At 41.7% G+C, this 19331-nt stretch overlaps 1 protein-coding gene across 2 annotated transcripts in view; it reads right to left on the bottom strand.

The window, feature by feature from the left end:
• LOC144494920 (protein prune homolog 2-like) overlaps positions 1 to 19331 on the bottom strand; it is a 421892-nt gene that overhangs the window by 227100 nt on the left and 175461 nt on the right. The window lies entirely within an intron of this gene.

The raw sequence follows: 19331 nt of genomic DNA, 5'->3' as shown, positions 1-19331 counted from the left end.
CAACACAGCACTACTCCCATACCAAACAGCAGTGTGAGTAACTCATGTTCTGACCACCCGAAAGCCTATCCATCATCTACAAGGCACAAGTCAGGAGTGTGATGGAATACTCTCATCTTGTCTGGATGAGTGCTTCTCCAACAACACTCAAGAAGCTTGACACCATCCAGGTTAAGGCAGCCTGTTTGATTGGCATCCCCATCCCCCACCTTAAACATTCACTCCCTCTACCACCAACGCACAATGTGTGTACCTCTACAAGATACACTGCAGAAACATATCATGGTTCCTTCAACATATGTTCAAAAGCCATGATCTCCAACACAAGGGCAGCAGATGCATGATAACACCACCTGCAAGTTCCCCATCAAGCAACACATCATCCTGACTTTTACTATATCGCTCTTCCTTCACTGTCACTGGAGCAAAATCCTGGAACTCCCTGTCTAACAGCACGGTGGGTGCACCTACACCACACGGGCTACAGCGATTCAAGAAGGCAGCTCACCACCACCTTCTCAATGGCAATTAGGGATGGGTTGCAAATGTTGGCCTAGCCAGCGATGCCCGTGCACATCTTGTGAAAGAATTAAAAGAAAAATATATCTAAGGATCAAGTTTATATGCCAATGCCACCTTTTGTAAGTGGCTCAGTCACAATTTCCTCCATTTTCATTTAATTTATATTACACTGCTCTTCTGACACATTGACTCAGACTTTCCAGCTCCACCTCCCCACTATCTGTGGTAAGCAGAGGCTGAGGTAAAAGCAGAAGCAGATGGGAACTCAGAAATGCACTCCACTATCAGGTATTTATACTAGGGAAATATACCTATCCATATGTAGGTGAGCATGTGATAAAGACATGTCAATGAAGGAAACAAGGCCTTGAACATTGGATGCAGTAGGTCCCAGTGCGCCATATTCATAAACTGTTGATGGGTTCCCTGTGAAAAACCTTGAACAAGAGCCTGTGCAAGAGCTCTCAGAGCAAAACCACGCTGAGGCCCCATCAAAGAAATAAAAAATTACCTTGAGAATATTTTTTTTTTCAATAGACAGCAATAGACTTCTTTCTCCTGCTACAATAAGTTTCAATCTCCAAGCATGTGAAGCATCAAGATGGGGAGGATGGTGTAAAGTCTGGACTATTACCTCTAAGATTTTTTTTCCAGTAAACATTAACAAAGACTGAAACAGATCCAAGGAAACAGTAATGATTTATATTCTCCTTCACATATACAGCTCAAGCATGTAACAATAAATGGAGATCATCTAGTTAACGAGTAAAATGTGAATTTATTTTTATTACTATTGCATTCAGGCTATTGCAACTGAAGTTAAACCTAATCCACAATGGAACTTTATTTGGAACCTGCCTAACCAAAATTTGAAATCTCATCTTGCTTTTCAGTAAAATATTTCAGTGAAATTACACAAAAATACATTAGTTACATGAGACAATAGGAAATAAAGTATAATCCAGGCAATTATTTATATCAGTTGCATTATCAATGGATTTCCAAGAGTAGAAATAACAGTAAGATCCTTGTCCTTTTGAATGTTTAACCTCCTGTGTGTCCAGTTAGAGGGCATAGGAAATACTCCAGCTTGCTTATCTTGTGAGTAACCCCTATGTTGGTTCACAGCTGTCTTGAAATTTGAAAATACACATCTGAATTATAAATTTAACCTAGACCCAAATCAAAATTAATAAATATTAACGAACTTCAAACTTCATTGATTTCTGTATTTTAGATTTCAATTCTATGAACAGACCACTTATTTATTCACTACTTCCAGACTCCTCTTTAATTGACTCACTTAATTTTTCTCAGCAGGGTGACAACAACATGTCTCCCCATCTGCATGGCTCTTCAATACAGTGGTATAAAGCATACAATCTCTATTTGTAGATGCATAAATGATGCCAGTGAAAATATTTGCAACATTCCCACCTGTCCCAAAAGGAAACTAGAAGCAGCAGATTGGGCTTGATTTGTCAATGTTCAGGAACTGCTTGATATTGTGAAAGCTAAGCATTTTTAAAAAACTACAGGCAAATATTAATTTAACTACAAGAAGCCCGGGTCATCTATATGGCTGCGCTTCAGGCTCACACACTAGCTTTGGAGTCTATTTCCAAATGTCTCCCACACACTACTGAATTAATATTTCTATCTTCTGAATTAGATAAAGCATCATGAATTCTGCATTGGCTCAAATAGAATTTTCTGACCAATCAAGTCCAGCATTAACTGAAAAAAAATCAAGATAATCTGAAATAGCACTGATATGTCCAATTCCAAATAGAAAAAAAAACTTTTAGTGAATTCCTATAAAGGGAACGGCTGCAAAACTGGCCTCCGTGGTTTCTGTAGTTCAGGCACTAATGATATGATTTTGTTATCAGAATGGTATCCATGGTGTGCACTGACACTTCTTGTGTAGCTTGTGTCGAATGCCATCTTGGTGAGAACGTTAGCGTGGATATTAGGAGTGTGGGGACTTTAACACATGTTATATTGCTCTGACATCATTTCAGACCTCATTACTCTAGCTAATGCCTTCTCAGAACCTTACAAATCTGAACATGTATTCAGCAACAGGAAAGATTCCCCCACCATAAGTACTGCTTAAAGAGATCATCAACAACTTGCAGGTTAGTTGCTGATTATCTTCTGCTGAATTTGAACTTGTGGAAGTGCTAAATGTTTTGAGGAGTTGGTTGCAGTTGTTGAAGTCTGCAGGGAATGATGCCGCATGCGCAAAAGGCTTTGGTTGTGTCTTCAAGATCACAGCATTTGCTTCCAAATACAAGTGATATAATTGCAATTCTTCTTGCGCTGGAGTACAAGAGGAAAATAAAGCAGAGATAGAAAAGAAGAGGACAAGTACAGAGGGAAGAGGAGAGGGGGAGGATTCTCAGGTAGGAAGCCATATCATACTTAGGGTCCTCTGGGAGCACCTCTCTTGGCTTCACCTAAGCCTGAAGCAGTTTGTGTGTCATCTGCACTTTACAAAGAGCTGTTCGCAGAAGTGTGTCACCTCTTGGAACCAAACCTGCTGTCTCAGAGCAAGGCAACAGCACTGCCAATAACAGGACAGTTCTACGTGCCCTTTAGTTTCTTCCTACCACGCTGGAGAAGGCAAAATCTGTAACATCCCCCATTTGTTCACTGCTGTGTCAGAAAAGTGACAGAGGCTCTTTATGCCAGGAGAGGAGAGTACACCTTGCTCATGACTCCACTCCGCAATGCAACCATGTGTACAATGACATCCATGCTGTCACATGAAATATTATAGAGCAGACCACAAAGCAACAGTTCACTGCCTTAATCACTCTAGAGGAACCCTCCAATACTAACTGGACAAGGTGTTCCATTGGCTGCATCCTCCACAATCCAACCATCATGAGTGGACAACTAATGGATTTTCCATGGTCTGGCTGCTCTTCTACACTGTAATCCATCATTCCGCTTATTCCTAATGTATCCCACCTGTGACTAAAAACCCATTAGTATGCAATGAATGATATTATGAAGATAGAAAGAATGATTCTTTATCTATCGCTGCCTGACGTCTTCATGTAGTCTCATAAATTCATGACACCTCACTTCTGTCCTGTACCCACATGTTTATTTTGATGTGCCTTTCTGCTGGTGATAATGGGTCTGAGCAGGAAGGAAATGCAAAGTAAATTGGAAAAAGGGTCTTCCCAAGGAACATGGTTCCTTCCCTATGTGCCTTTTCTATTAGTTAGTGCTGACTGGCAATAAGTTCCAAGAAAAAGGCACTAATTTTAGGTTACTCACACTGGGAATTTTGAAAAAGGAACATTAAACAAATTAGGAGCCCAAAAATAATTTGAACAATAATTGAATAACTTTGGGGATAGTTGGAGCTTACAACATTCTGAGTTACTCATCTTAAATTGATTTTTTTTAAGCTGCTTCCAGGTTTCCTGTGTTTTTTTTCTTATAATTGTACCAGGGGTCACAAGGAAGAATGGAAAAGTAGCGTAAGGCCCAAGGACAGAGGCAAAAACTCAGCAAATGTCAGGAGCAAATCCTATATCCCAGGAGGTTCGGAGGCAAAGGAAGGAAAGAGGTGGCCAAAAAAGCTTTTGGAGGCAGACTGAAGGCCAAAGCAAGACTCCAAAAGGTGCAGGGAAATCAGGTAGCTAACAAAGGAGGAAAGACAGGACTAGGAAGCCAAAGGAAGAGGAGGAGGTAAAATAACTGAAAGGCGGCAAATTATTGCGGATGCCTGAATATTTAAAGAACTGTGATGACTTGGGGAATAAAATAACAAATACATAAATATACATTCTAAAACATTATTTTAAAAGTTGAAGCACTTATCCAGAGAGGCTTGCCAATCAGAGGTGGCAGCCACAGGGTGGGAGTGGGGGAGCTGCTTCAGGAAAAGCACCAACTGGAGCAATAAGCTGCAGGTAAATAATGTTAGGAAAGAGGGTGGGGGGCTTCGAAGAGTGAGAGGTAGAAGAGGGTTGGGAGCAAGAGGCTTGGCTCTCAGCATTCAATCAGCAGGTTCCCCCTTTCCGACGTCAAGTCCTTCAATCAAGCACTGAGTGCCTTTGGTCGGAGGACTCTCAACTCCCGGAGCTGACAAGCTGCCTCTCAGTTTTAATCTGGGGTAATCTGTACCCTCCCCTGGGTTAATACCAGCAGTGGTGGGACAAAGCCCTCAAGTGGTTATTAATTGGCCATGATCATTAATAGGTTGGCCATTAATCTTCCCACCAAGAACTTACCAAAAAGAAAATGCTGAAAAATGTCTGACAACATCTGCAGAGAGAGAATAGAGCTAACTGTTCAAATCTGGACGACCCTTCGTCAGAGCTCTGATTTGAAATGTTGATCTCTAATGAAGGGTCATCCAGACTCAAAGGGTGGAATTTTACCGGCACATCCACCCGAGGTTCGTACAGTCCCGCCCAAGGCCAACAGAGAATGCTGTTCTCCGAGCAGGGGCGGGCATGCCGGTAAAATTCCAGCCAAAACTTCAGCTCTATTCTGTAATAATGTGGAGAGAATTATCTCTGCAGTGATGAGTCAGGGGGCTGCCTCCAAACCTTTAAATACCAAGATAAGTAGGAAAGCAAATTGTGAGGGGGTGCAAAGGGCTGAACTTTGCCTACCTGACAGAGAACCAACCCACATCGGGAGAGCTTCAAAAATGGTGGTTGCGACCCAATTTCAAGATTCCAAACCCTATTCCCACCACTGACAAGGGTGTGGGTCAAAAGCCCACATGCAACTCCCCCAACATTGCTGGCTCTATTGCAGAGGTGGACATTCCACAATCTTGATAGAGTTGGGCTGATCTTTGAAGGAAACTAAGTTCACAGCAACTCAAAGGTGTCATGAACCATGGGAGATTCCCTGTCCTAGACTCGGAAACATTTTGACAGTTTAGTCAAAAAGTGTTGCCAATTTCACAACAAAATGCTCTTTCATAAGTTTTACAAGTTTTTAATAATGTGATCAATGATCAGGTTTTGTTCTTAAAAGGTAAGTGACCATTAAATTGACCTTCACTCTGAAAATGAAATAGTCTTCAGATTCATTACAATACATTATCCAATGGAGAAAGTGCTTTACTGCATTGAACAATATTTAAATTCAGATTTGTCAGTTTTCCCCTATGTTTTAATTTTTTAATTTTACTTCAGTTCAGCTGTCTGTGTCACTGCTTCAAAGCTTGAGCAGAAGGCTGAGCTTCTGGTTGTCTTCAAAGACTTTAATACATTCAGTTCTGGAAGTTTTGTTGACACAACTGTGCAATAATACCTCATTATGAATGCTTGGCGGGCTCCAAAACCATTACTGAATTCAGATCAGCAAGGGTTATTGCTGCAGCTGACAAAAAGTCTCTGAGGGCTTGTTTTGACAGTTTTAAGACCTCTTAGTTGGAAGTGGCCTTTGAATGACTGTTTATCGTGACTGTTTTATGAGGTTCTAACAGGATTATGCTCTTTTTTTAAGAAGACATTGAGGTACTGTTTGTTTCTTTTGACTATTTTATGAGCATCTAAAAGAATCCCATTGTTGTTATAGGGCTTGTGAGTTCTACACTTAGTGGATATTGGATTACTAGGTGTGGATACTGGTGCATGGGAATTGAGTGAGGGAGTGAGGATCAGGTCAACAACACTCATCTATTGAACTGGATCAATGAGGAAATCTAGAACTAGGGGAGGCAGCTTTAAAATGAAGGGATGAGAAAGAATCTTTTCTCCCAGGAGGTCATTAATCTTTGGAATTCTCTTCCCCAGAGTGCAGTGGAGGCTGGGGAAAGCATCCTCTCAGTATTCACTCTGTCAAGCCCCATCAGAATCTTATGTTTCAACAAGATCACCTCTCATTTTTCTAATCTTCAATGAGTATAAGCCCAATCTGCTCAATCTTTTCTCATTAGGCAACCCCTTCATCCCAGAAATCAGCCTAGTGAAACTTTACTGAATTGCTGGGTCATTGAATATAGTTAAGGCTGAATTAGACAGAATTTTGATCTACAGGAGACGGGGAGCAGGCAGGAGAGTGAGGTTAGGGCCACAATGAGATCATTCATAATCTTACCGATGGAGCAGGCATGAAGGCCCTATGGCCAACTTCTGCTGCTACTTCTTACGTTCTTATGCCTGGAGGTCCTCGTGAGCTTCAGCAATATTTAGCGTGCCTGGTCTCATTATGCATCAACACAGTGTCTTATACAGTGTGGAAAACTCCAGGATGCTGCAGCCAGGCCTCACAACAGAAGTCAATATCAGCAACTTCTATAGTTTTGGTGGAAGCTCAAATAACTTCCTTCCCTTGATTAAACGAAAAGGGCCACAGGAGCCAGATTTTCCAGTTGGAGGCAGTGGCGGATTAACCATTAGGCTGAGTAGGCTTAAGCCTAGGGGCCCGGAAGGGAGGGGGGCCCGAGAGCAAAACAAATCACTCACTGTTCAGGTGAGCGTTCATTTTCGGCACTGAAGAGGATCAAAATCTATTTGCACTCAACAATGAGCGATGAGAAACTTAGTCATCTGGCACTCATGCACATTGAATCAGACATGCTTCGATCTGTTGATTTGCATGCTGTTATCGACACTTTGGTAAACTAAAAAACACGGAAGCTTTTTAAAGTACAAATGTAAAGAAAATGAAAAATAAATGAATAAAAGGGTTGTAATTGATTCATATAACTTTATGATATTATACATGTAGTACATTATACATAGTACAACGATATAAGTTATCTAACGTCACTTTATTCTATTCAACGAAGGATGGGGCAGGAGGCAAGTTCAGGGGGCCTTACTAAAGCTCAGCCTAGGGGTCCGGGTGGTAGTTAATCTGCCATTGGTTGGAGGCAAGAATTGGGAGGCTGTTTCAAATCCAGGTTACAAACCCATTCCAGCGTGCTATAAAGTGCAATTTTCACGGATCGGGATCTAAATGAACTGAGAGATGAGTCCACCACTCAATTAGTGGAAGGAAGGAAGGGTTGGGTAGTGAAAATGGAGGTGGGACACCAGGGAAATGGACCTTTATCGGTAGCCGTTTCTGTGGCTGCCATTTGTGTGTGGCATTGGAACAATTAGAGGATTTCATGTTCAAAGCAAATGGACAAAGCAAATGGAAAGTATAGAGAGATTGATTGCCAACATTTATGTTATTGTTCATTACTTTTTTGTCCAAACAGTCACTTTTTTGCATTAGATAAAAATGCTTCAGCGCTGCCATACGTTTTCCTGTCAGGCTGCAGTTTGTCAGCTTCAGGCAGTTTCTATTACCCCCCAACACCCATGGAAATCTTTGAAGGACAGAACACAAGCTTTTAGCAAGCTCCCCAATGACCTCAAGCCACCCAATTAAGGAGCCGGGCAACTTCACCTCCCCACCCCCACCTCACGCACCGCACAACACTGAGAACGCCTTCAGAGTCAGGAACAGAGGCAGCAGACCAGCACATAGACTGCCAGCACCAATACATTTACTGTCCGGCCTTTGTTCCAACCCAGTTTGAAAGGGAAAATGCCCAGTCTAAGTTGATTTGTGTCATCAAACAACAAACTTAACCAAAGTGCCTGTTTTTAGAGGAAGACAGCTAATAAAGAACTTCAGTTTAAACAAAATAACTTCACAAACTTTAATATTATTCATACCACCTACCACGTCAAAGTGCTGTGCGTGCAAGTGATGGAAGGCCATAAGCTTGCTGGTAGACACCATGTGCTCCTTGGCCATCTGGGCACAAACAAATCCACTGAAGAGAGGCAGTCAGCCAAAGTGCAATTGCCATCGAGTGAGTGACTTCCTTGTTCAGACTTGGGTCAGACACATGAGGAGGTCCTCGGACTTACTTGCCCTCCTCCACACAGGGTGACAAAAGATCTAGACCATGGAACTGAAGTAGTTCATGAAGACTGCCATCTTGGTACTGGGCTCCATATTCAAGAAACATGCATCCACTATAGAGAGTGTTGATTGGCAGTATAGAAGTTTCCACAGAGTCACTCGCCTGCTGCAATCTGCTCCCCTACAGACTAGTAGAAGTGATGAATCCCAATCCCACTGGAAAGGGCATCCTGTGACAGGAACAATACATGTTGCCCCCTATCAGGATGCTAGCACATCAATCACTGTGTCACTCCCTTAGCCAATATCCACCATGCCGCCAGCATGACCATGCTTTACCAGGAACAAGGTCTATAACTGGGCCCTCACAAGCCTGACTATTTGAAAGTTGCCGAACATAGAGCAACAGCAACCTTCCACCAACTTTGTTGAGAGCAACTCATGAAAGTAGCAGACTTGGAAACCTTCAAATTAGAGGAACACCATTGGTTAACGCTTGGATGAGAAATTAATGGAAGGCAATTATTGTGTTGGGAATTAAATTCATCACCCTTATCGCATCTGTTACTTTGGTATCATAGAATGATATAGCACAGAATGGGTCCATTTATCCAATTATGCTTGTGCAGGCTCTTTGAAAGAGTCTATCCAAATGGTTGCTTTTTTTGGCATGGAGAGAAGCAAAGAACAGGCATAAATGGGTTTTTTTCAGGTTGGCAGGAAGTAACAAGTGATGTGCACACAGAGATCAGTGATGGGACCTCAAATAATTACAATTTATATAAATTTCTTGGATTAAGGAATTGAGTCTGCATCATCAGGATGCTAGTGCTATAGAAGTTGGGTGAATGGTTTCAATGTTCTTGAATGCAGAATTAAGGGAGTGATGGTGCACTCAACAAGGACTGGCATGGTGGCACAGTGGTTATTACTGCTGCCTCACAGCGCCAGGGACCTGGGTTCAATTCCCGGCTTGGGTCACTGTCAAGGTGGAGTTTGAACCTTCTCTCCATGTCTGCATGGGTTTCCTCCGGGTGCTCTGGTTTCCTCCCACAGTCTAAAGATGTGCGGGTTAGGTGGGTTGGCCATGTTAAATTGTCCCTCAGTGTACCTGAACAGACGCCGGAGTGTGTCGACGAGGGGATTTTCACAGTAACTTCATAGCAGTGTTAATGTAAGCCTACTTGTGACTAATAAATAAACTTAATGTGAAAATTTTCAGGGTGGAGGGAATGAATATGTTACCAGGATCACAAAGTAACTAACTCCTCCCTCAGTTCTTGCTGGATAGTGTTGAGATGGTACTCAATTTTATAATAACTTGATCTTAGCTAAATGTAAAACATCCTTCAATGGAATACAGTACATTCTACCAACAAAACATCCATAACAATATTTAAAGATAGCAAATACATATTAAGAATAATTATTCAAGAATTTTCGAAATTCCTACCAGTGAAAATGTTTACAGGGAACTTTGAGGAAATGCCTTAAACTTGGAACATGTGAATGTAAGAATGGAAAGCAAAGATGAACATTCAACAATCAGAATTTGGCTACACCACTAATATGGTAATTAAGGCAGATAGGCATAAATGCCACAGGGTTGCATTTGTATTTGCTATGGCTTTTGACCAAATAAAACAACTCAACTCTTGGAAAGGTATGACCTCGTTATTAACTCCGAGTCAAACTGCTTGACAGCAGATTAAATAACTTGTCTGGAAGTATACATTAAAATATTATCATTCACACCGTACATAAAAACACTACCATGTGTTCAAAATAAAAGCAAAAATACAGTTCCTGCTGTCAGTAAAATTTCTGGTAAAAATTAATCAACCATTCATCCATTCAGGCTCTTTGCACAGCCTTTGTCAAATAGGGAATACTGCAAGATTTCTTCACTCTTCCAGGCATTCATTTGAATGAATTGGAGAATCCATCAAGCTCTGTTTGATTTATTGAAGTGTCTCCCGACTCAGCAGTAGAACTTCAGCAAATGAACTGGTATCATCACTGCTCTACTACAAACCAGCAGTAATTCCAAATTTAACTGTTTTATGCATCTTCTTAAAAAAGCATGGGTTTTCTGACATGCTGCATCAACAGCTCTCTCTGCCACTGTGCCCATTTCCCCCACTCCACCCTCCACAGGGCTTCAATGCAATCAGGCTATCCAAAAAGGGACAAGTCATCATTGCTAAAACGTGGATTACAATATTTCCTTTGTAATATCTACATTGGAATTGGAAAGCCGTCATGAAAACCATTTTTACGATAATACAATAGGTAATCAACATGTAAAAATTGTGCAACACTAATCACATTTTAGAAGTGCAAATCTGCACTTGATGCTTTTTTGTATAGAAGACTAATATGTGCATATTGTTTCTACTTAAAAAGAGCAGACGTAACTGAATATAAACTGCAACCTTCAGAAACAGCAAAGCATACCAAGTACAACACAGCAAAGAATCTATGAAATATGATCTCTCATAATATGTTACATTTGATAAAAGGTGACAAGGTAGAAAAATAATATTTATGTGAGGCAGTCCTTTAAATTGTCAAATGCTTATCAGTTGCATGGAACACTGTTTAAACATGGATTTTATCCATGAGCACCCTCCATTGAACCCTGCACAGTACATTCATCATGCTAGAGCTCCTCTGTTTTCTCATAAAGATACATGACCTTTGCCTATTAAATTTCATTAGTAGGGCACCACACAAGGCTCTTTTTCACATGACAGAATACAATGTAAAACATCCTTGCCTCAAGGATTAGTGGGAACTATCCCCTCTTCAATCTTTGTCCCTAGGAGGCACTTTTAACACCTGCCAACCCCAGCACTATCATCAGAAAAACATTTAGAGATTCATCTTCAGGCTGGTAATTATCATAGATAATTATTTGTGTGGCTGTATAGATAAAGTTGGTCTACCATAAAAATCTGGTAGATTTTTCAGTAAACAGAAAATATCATTACAGGTTTAACTCTTTCAGCTGATTTATCCTATTTGACATTCAACTTCTTCCATTGAAATACATGCATTAGTATTGTGAAAAGCTACTGACCATTCCCAAATACAATAATTTGGAGACAGGACTGAATAAAATGGCAAAGAAATTACGGAGTTAGATTTAAAAACAGTTTTGTTTTAATTTTCATTTCAATTAATGGTGTAATGAAAAGTCTATTTGTAAACACTTGTATTTTTCAAGCAAAGTCTAATGCCTCCAGCAACTCATTTGTTACAGAGCTGATTGCTTAGGAGGAAGATTCCAGAAGTAAAGATACTTAAACTAGCAATGAAACAAAACTATTCACATCATATGGAGTTGGCATGAATAGTCGTACATTCAAAATAAAAACAGGAATCCTTCTACAATACCAGTATTACGCTAACTTATCAACTATATCAAACAGAAAACACATAAGCATACAATTCCTGCAGGAAGTAAGTAAAACCTTACAATACTAAGTTTGTAGCTATGTAATCAACCTCAAGTATAATAAATGTGGACTTTTGCTTCAATTGACAACTACTATATCATCATTACAGTGAACAACATAATATGGTTTTGATATTTTCATTAAAAGTGGATAAACTTTTTATTGCAATATTGGGAACTACCAACAAATCAAAACATAAAAAGTAACATCTTATTCATATTTTCTGGTTGGGCTATATGGACACATATTTTAATTGCAACTGTGTAGATTTTCTTTGCTGTCCATCATTATCGTGCACATTCTCCCAAAAAGCATCAACTTGAAATGTGTCTCAGGTCAACGTGATATAACAATATGATCACTATCAACATTATATCATTAGCATTCAGTAACTGATAGCTAAATATCACTAACTTTATATCCATATCTGTAAGAGAATTTCCTGACCCCAGGAGGTGGAGGTGGTGTTATCTTTTGTGGGGGGAGGGAGTCAGGGAATGAGGGTGAGGAAAATAGCAGGGAGCTTCGTTGGGATGGCTCCCCGACACTAGGTTAGTTTCCCTGGGGTGGGCAAGAATGTGGATCGGCTGCCTGCTGCAAGGTGGTGGGCAATGAATCATCTTATTTAAAGCGCCAATTAGAGGCTATTTAGAGCACTTGTTGGCAACTGAATGGTCCCCTGCCGAATGCAGAAACCACCAACTTCATGGAGTTGCAGGAGACTCCCTTCAGCAGTCCACAGGGCCAAGGCAGGGATGGCTTCAACCAAAACATACTGCCAAAAGGATTTCCCCTCTGATCAAAGGACCCTTCCACTTGGCCCCTCGAAACAAAGTTAATTAATTCCATTCCTCTGAGGGGCCCTCCATTTTGATTAATGGACAGCGAGCTTGGAGGTGACCAATTCAGAGTCCATCACTGAGGAAAATAACTCCCCTAGTCCGATCCTGGCAACCCCTATTTGGTTCCGATATCAGGATTCCAAAGACCACAGAGGAATCCTACCCCCAAGTCTCCAGTAAATAACTAGTCTAGTTAGGTAAAGCATGCACTTGGAAGGAATATGTGATGAGGAACTAAAGGAACGATTGTACTTATGATAGCAAAAGGTTTCTTACTGACACACTTGCTACATTTGCACTTTAACAAGACATTCAGAAAACTGCATCAATATACTGACAGCATTTACAGCCACAAAAACACAGTAACATTAATTTAATCTCTTAAATTTAGTTTATAACAGGTCAGGTGAATTTTACTTTCAATTTAAAACTCACCCTCCATTGTCAAAAACAGACCCAGAAGATAACTCCTGACCATATCATAATTTCACTGGTGAGATTTGCACCCAAACGACTGGCCATCCACTCTCAGAGAGCAAGTTCCAGCAAATCATTCAGAGGCCTACTTAAAGTGAGAATGCACCCTCAAAACTTGGTTTTATTCCCTTGAGGTTTTTTCTGTTTTTAAGGCAGTGGAAGATCAATCTCCTATAAATGTATCACAAGTTAGGCTCTAGGTTCTCAGAAGCTTCACTGGAAGAGCTTGTGAAAGAAGTGAGGGCCGGGAAGGAGCTGCTGTGCTATAGCTGCATAAATAATCATTCCACAAGAGCTGGAGGAATATTTCAGAGGTTGTCAGCTCCAAATGTCACCCTCAGCATCTAGACACAGTGCAGAAAGCACCGCAGTTACCTCATCGGAGTAGTATGGTTGATTAATGCACTTCATGTATCTCTCTCTCTACTCTACGAGATAGTAGCCTCCAACCTTCCCCCAGTATCCTGACAATTCTCTTCCCTCCATCGAAAAATCTTGGAAAGAGCCCTTGTACCCCTTCATTAAGCACTACAAAATGCACAGCCACTGGCCTAACTACATTAAATTACATTGTGTTTATTTCTTCTGCATCTGTGCACCCTAATATCTCTATTTTTCTACTTCCTCTAGGATCTTTGCAACAGGCAGACACCTTAGGTGAGAAAGGTTATTTGAGGAGACACTGCCATAGATGCTCCACCGCCCACCAGCACCAGGCCCTCCCACCAGACACAATCAGGTTCACACCCATCGATGGCGTGAACCTGATTACCACGCATTCAAACATGTAAAATTGGCTAAACGCTAAATCTTATTATCATACTAGTTTAAAATGTGTTACTGTTTATGTTCCATCTTCGTCCCTCCGTGTGGCACCTGGGAAGCAGGGTGGGTAAGGGGTCTGTCCACCTTGCTTCTGGCCCCGTGTCAAATCTAAATTCCTGGGGTCTAGTGTTTGTAATACAGAGATATTTTCTTTGCTTGTGGGCTGATAATGGGTTTCCGTCATTCGATTGGGGAGTGTGTTAGGTTGGTTATTTGTCATCAGGATTGTGCAATATTGATCCTGTTTTTGTACTGTAATCCTGGCATTTGTAATGGAGCCCAGGGGTGGTGTGAGTATTCCTGGTCTGTCAGCCCTTCTTTTAGCTGTGTCCTTGCTCTACGTTTATCTTGGTTGGGTAGATCAGAGCAGTAGCTACTTTGATTATCTATTCCTGGACCCTGCTAAGAATATGCTGGATGAGAGAGCAAGACTGTCCTCCTCTGAGTTGTCCCCTATTGGGACAACTCCCCATCTTGAGGTTAGGCTCCTCGGGGGTTGGGGGTAGCATTCTGTTGTTTCCGGGGCTCCGCATTATCTGAGTTTCTCCGATGAGGTTGTGTGGCTATGGTCCTGATATTCTGCACATCAGAGTGCACACTGTCAAACCATTCATGTGTCTATGGTCTTATCCTGGTGTTTCTTTCTTTGAGGTTTCCTTTTGCTTTCTAGGTCAGGAGGGTGCTAATTTGGGCTCCGATTCATTATATTTGATCCCATGGAGTTTCCCTCACCCTGTCGGGAGGGGAAAGATTGTATCTTTCCCCAAGATATCCCATCCATGCTGTCTTGGCAATTCTTCTTCTGGCTGGCAAGTGGTAAATGAGTTAAATTTTCCAGCTGATGGTGGGGCTTGAGCGACAACTCCAATATGGTTGGAGATGAGTGAGGCTCATTTTGTGGTGAGCCCAAGCTTGGTGTGAGAGTCTTTGACTTATTGGCTCTTCTTTTATCTGTGTCAATATCCCTTACCTTCTTTGGCTCTGTAGTCAAGGGTAGCAGCTATTTAGCTATTTTGAAAATTCGTACTTGGAAGGTGTGGAGATTATCTTATAGGTTTAGGTCTCCCTAATGGAAGGTATCCTGTTATTCATGAGGTCTGGGGTTAAGTTTAGATACCTGGGCTCTGTTTTATCTGTACTCTTCTTATGAGGCTGTGTAAATCTACTCCTGGTATCATGTGTGTGAGGGTATACACTGCAATGCTGCATCTTGGGTTTGGGGTTGTATTCTGATGTTTCCTTTGTTCTGTGGTATCCTTTTAGTATTTGGAGGTTTGCAGTGCTGTTTTAGACTCTATTTGACCCCATATGGGCTCCCTTACGCTGTGTACTTCGGTTCTTGTTATCCCGTGGATGAGGGTGTGCTTATGGCTTTATCCTTTTATCCTGTTATCCTGATATCCCCCACTCTGGGTAATATCCTTTCATTATCCACGCAAAGGAAGGCACCAATTAGAATAGCAACGATTACAATGATTATAACCAACTGTAATTGATAATTGATATTCCAAACCAATTGTAATGATAATTTGCTGGTCTTCTCAGTATGTATATGTGGAAATATTATTATGCTGTGCTGTATCAATTTTGGAGTGTATGTTGCGTTGTGTGTAAACATTCGGAATGATCTTCAAAAACATTTTTTTAAAAAAAACGATATGTGGAAGGGCTTCCAGGAAATACAGCCTAAGGAAATGGGGGCGATCGGTGTGGGTGGGCGGGGTCCCGCAGCCACTCTGCATTTGGGCTTAGTGACAGAGGAAGGGAGGCCAGCGATCAGGCTGGCAGAGGTTGGGAGGGGGAAGGGCAAGCGAAGCTGGCACAAACAAGTTTGGGGGCCAGCGATCGACCCACAGGAGCGGGGGGGGGGGGGTGGTGTGGAGTCGTGGTTGCACGGCCGGTGATAAGGGGGTCGCGGGGCTGGCCAGCAATCAAGCTGGCCAGCAATCAGGAGGCAGGCAGAGAGGGGCCACGGCTCATGTGCCAATCTCAGCACTGACAGATCAGCACATGCTCAGCGCTATGCTGCTGGCCTCTTCAGTGGTAATAGGCCCCACCCACTGAATGTCAGCATGATTCACGCTGACGTACTCTGTGATGCAGCGTGTGCGAGATTCATTTTGAAACTCTGCTGAAAATACCAGCGTGGTTTACTCCAAGGGCAGTCCGGTGGCATAGTGGTTAACACTGCTGCCTCACAGTGCCAGGGCCCCGGGTTCGATTCCCGGCTTGAGTCACTGCCTGCGTGGAGTTTGCACATTCTCCCTGTGTCTGCGTGGGTTTCCTCCGGGTGCTCCGGTTTCCTCCCACAGTCTGAAAGATGTGCTGGTTAGGTGCATTGACCCGAACAGGCACTGGGGTGTGGCGACTATGGGAATTTCACAGTAACTTCATTGCAGTGTTCATGTAAGCCTTACTTGTGACTAGTAAATAAACTTACTTACTTCCAGTTTTTACACAAATTCGATACTTAAAAAGTTTTTGGGAGAATCGCCCCTGTGGATTTCACAATAACAGCTTTAGAGAGGGAAACCTGAAAGGAATGAGTTAATTTTGCTCAGTAGGAAAGTGATAAAAGCTACACCTTGTCTTAAGTGCAGATGCCACCACAGAAAGTGCTAATATAATCACACCTGTCAGCCCTCCAGGGATGACTGGGAATATTCAGTTATTTCAAAACAATTCCTGGTCATTTTGACTCCTGGCTAATTCTCGGGAATGTCGTGTTTTTAATGTAGTCCCCTGTGTATCAGAAACTGTTGTTTCAGCACTTAATTATTATACATTTTATTTAGCTTTCTTTCCAAGCCACATAGTTTCTAGTTTTCACAATTAAGGACCCGACCCAGTTTCTCTTCTTGATGTTACATGACAGGCACCCCAGGGTGTCTGTATGATTAAGCCATATTAAACAATGCCACCTCACTCACGCCAACAGGGGAGAAACTACCTGAATACCTAGCTCTACTCTGGATATCTTCAAAATGCAGTTTGCTATTGTTAATGTGAATGAGTGCAAAGTAGCACCACATTTACATGTGCCCATTTATGAGCAGCCACACATCAGCCAGGAGCAGGATTGGATTTATTAACTTGGCAAAAATCCTATAACATAACAACAAACCAGCAAATCTAAATCCATCCCATGGTTTCAATCTATGCCCCAAGGACACTTAACTGTATATTCGTCCAACTTATTTTTATTGGATTCTAACTTCCCTTATTTCTGATATATGTTTGTGTGAGACATTGTGTTTTTAATTTTTTTCCCTCGGGTTTAGTGATGAATAAATTTGCTCTTTCTTTAACTCAAGAAAACCTTGTTTGGTTGGCTCCTTATTGCTCACTGCTTAAATAATTAAATACATTTGGATTTGAAAAAGGCATATCCTTGCGAAAAAGAAACTTAAATCTTTGTGCTGACCAACCAAGGAGGCTGAATAGAGGGGACCCAGTTCACCCCTTCTCACCTGATCATAACACACTGTTGTTCCAAGCTTAATTCCCTTTTGGATAAGAGTTTCCTGAACACCTCTCAGCATTCTCTGAAGGATCTATCAAGGTTTGTGACTGCCTTCTTACAAGATGTATCCTGAGCTATTTTTCACACTTACTAAACTTCACATCAAACATGCCCACTGGGGACTACACTTGCAACCTCCTTCCCTTTCTGCTCACCAGTCCCACCACTGAACCCATGGACTCTTTCAGTGATCAAATATCACTGCTTCTCCATAAATCTCTCTTCAGAATGTCCATTCTCTTGCAACCAAGCTCCTTGTCACAGATCAGAATGGGTAATGTATGTAAATTGGCTGTCATACTGCTCTAGATTGCAACACTGACTGCATTTCAAAAGTACTTTATTTGCTGTGTCCCATTCATGAATGGTGCTGTATATCCACAAGATCTTTCTTTTATTTCTTGCTATCCATAATCTTACTGTAGATCTTTAGAGTCATAGAGGTTTACAGCATGGAAACAGGCTCTTTGGCCCAACTTGTCCATGCCACCCTTTTTGTTAAAACCCCTAAGCTAGTCGCAATTGCCCACATTTGGCCCATATCCCTCTATACCCATGTAACTATCTAAATGCTTTTTAAAAGACAAAATTGTACCTGCCTGTACTACTACCTCTGGCAGCTTGTTCCAGACACTCACCACCCCTCTACGTGAAAGAATTGCCCCTCTGGACACTTTTGTATCTCTCCCCTCTCACCTTAAACCTATGCCCTCTAGTTTTAGACTCCCCTACCTTTGGGAAAAGATATTGACTATCTAGCTGATCTGTGCCCCTCATTATTTTATAGACCTCTATAAGATCACCTCTCAGTCTCCTACGCTCCAGAGAAAAAAGTCCCAGTCCATCCAGCCTCTCCTTATAACTCAATCCATCAAGTCCCGGTAGCATCCGAGTAAATCTTTTCTGCACTCTTTCTAGTTTAATAATATCCTTTCTATAATAGGGTGACCAGAATTGCACACAGTATTCCAGGTGTGGCCTTGCCAATGTCTTGTACAACTTCAACAAGACATTCCAACTCCTGTATTCAATGATTACATGGTAGCAATGGTATTGATGGAAACTTGATTTATGATTGATGACATCATTCCTCTTAATGAAGCCTTTCCGCTTGACATTACTCTTCAGCACCAGTCCTATTCATGCCACAGTGACCCTTATCTCATCATGGTCTATCACCCATCCTTCTCCTCCTTTGACCACCTCATCTTATTCCTTTAAAATAACCATATTCTACTGCCTACACAGTTTCACCCCAAGTCTCTCACTGAGATATTGGGTGAGATTTTCAAAGGATGGATATTTAAAAATCACAATCCTGGAGGTCATCTCGGGACCTGAGTACTTCCAGGACAATTTCCAAATTGGGAGGAGGTGGGAAAGAGAGAAATAAATGCAGTTGCCATTAATTAACAGCCCTTGCGTGTCTTTATTAGCTTGTAAAGAGGGGTGCACATGCAGAATTGCAATTTTAAAATCTTTTCTGGTGAACCTGAATAGTCTCACGCATGTAAATACATAGGAACTGTCAGATTTACAGCAGGCCCAAGTAACTTTTTATTGTGATTGTTTTCAGATCAAATTTTAGGGACCAATTTGTGCTGATATTAGCTGTTGCACCAACTTTGGTCACTTTCTGCCATATTGCCCTTCCTAGCCTTCTGTCGAGCTGCTTGCTCAAACCGACAAGACAGCGGCAGCCCCCATCAGGCTGCTACTTGCCCTTGCCAATGGTGCCAGGCAGGCAGCTCCCACCTCCTGAGAGATGCTCACTGCCTCCAATTATGTGGCAAGTTCATTTCCTGGCCAATCCATTTGAGGTTAAAAATG

This window comes from Mustelus asterias, chromosome 6, assembly GCF_964213995.1.
Source record: "Mustelus asterias chromosome 6, sMusAst1.hap1.1, whole genome shotgun sequence".
Taxonomy (NCBI): domain Eukaryota; kingdom Metazoa; phylum Chordata; class Chondrichthyes; order Carcharhiniformes; family Triakidae; genus Mustelus; species Mustelus asterias.
Note: the sequence above shows the minus strand (reverse complement) of the source record. Positions and strands in the feature narration are given on the sequence as shown.